Genomic DNA, 1400 nt, shown 5'->3' with positions numbered 1-1400 from the left:
AATATATAAATATCCTTTGCAGTCGTCTGTTCTTTCTCTTCAGTTATTTCCACTCTATTTAAAACCAATGTTACCAATCATATCCGTCATATCCTTCTTATTCTAATACCGTCCTTCATTTGCACAATGCTATTTGCTTCCTTTCTGCACACATGCTCCAACTACCTGGCTCTTTCATTTTCAAACTTTCCACTATTTTCCGGAGAACTTTCCTTACTTATCTTAACAAATACTTCTATTTTTTCAGCACTCGGCAAACTTTGTTTCTTTGGAGGTTGCTGTTTTTGCTTTAAAAATATTATTTGAGAACCCCATTATTTTGCTACTCGATTTTCTATCGATTTAGTCCCATCATCCGTATTCGTTATAAGCACACCTAAAGTTTGTTCTTGGTAGCAGCACTGGAACTGAAGCAGTGAAGGCCTGTTCGTGAGTGTATAAGGTTTGTTCTTGGTAGCTGCACTGGAGCTGGACCAGTGCAGGCCAGTTCATGAGTATATAACTGCCAGTGCAACTATCAAGAACAAATCTCTAGATAGTCGAAGAACTCAATCGTCAATTGCCGTTGCACTTCCATATATTTATTATTTTCGCCATTTTTCTTAAAGCCAAATCTTTTTGATTCCTGTACCAATCAATTATAGACTTTTCCCATTCCCTACAGGATCTGGCTAATAAAATTTTCATTATTTCTTTATTGTTCTTATTAACAGGCAACAAAGAATTTTATTACGTATGATTGCCCAATCGCCAGCTTTGGTTAATAATTTACTAATATACTATATTCGCCTTTAATTATATATCTCTGAAAAGTTCAAACTTTTTTCTCTTTCTCAACATATTCTCCATTTTTTTTTTCAACACACTCCTGAAGAAGATGCTCTTGTATTTCTAAGTCGAAGCAGTCTTCCGCCAATCCGTTGACGAACCGTGCGAACTCTACTTAGCCTTAATCCTTGATTAGTTTGAAGCGGTTGCCACCTAAGTGTTCTTTTAATTTAAGAAGAGGTGAAAATCACTGTAGGCTAAATCCGAACTGTATGGGAGATAAGGAATAACAGTCCGCCACATCAAATTTCTAAACAAACTCTTGTCTTGTATTGAACGAGTGAACGCTTAGTGGAATGCACCGTGTGTAGACCTCGAGGAAACCCTAAAAACACTTTCGGAATTTTATTACAACACCTGTATGCATACTGATGATCATGTATTTTACTCTAAAACGTTTTTGAATTTTACTTGGATACTAAGAAATCGAAAGAATATCTCGATGATATATTTAATCTGAATTTCTGATATTTCCACTGAGGAGGATTTTATAACATCGATGAAATGATTAAATATGCAAAAAGCACAATGTCAATGTGCTCCATTCGATATATTTCTACTTCAAATTTCTA

The sequence above is a fragment of the Diorhabda carinulata genome, chromosome Y, assembly GCF_026250575.1.
Source record: "Diorhabda carinulata isolate Delta chromosome Y, icDioCari1.1, whole genome shotgun sequence".
In the NCBI taxonomy this organism is placed as follows: Eukaryota; Metazoa; Arthropoda; class Insecta; order Coleoptera; family Chrysomelidae; genus Diorhabda; species Diorhabda carinulata.
This window is presented reverse-complemented; position numbering follows the sequence as displayed.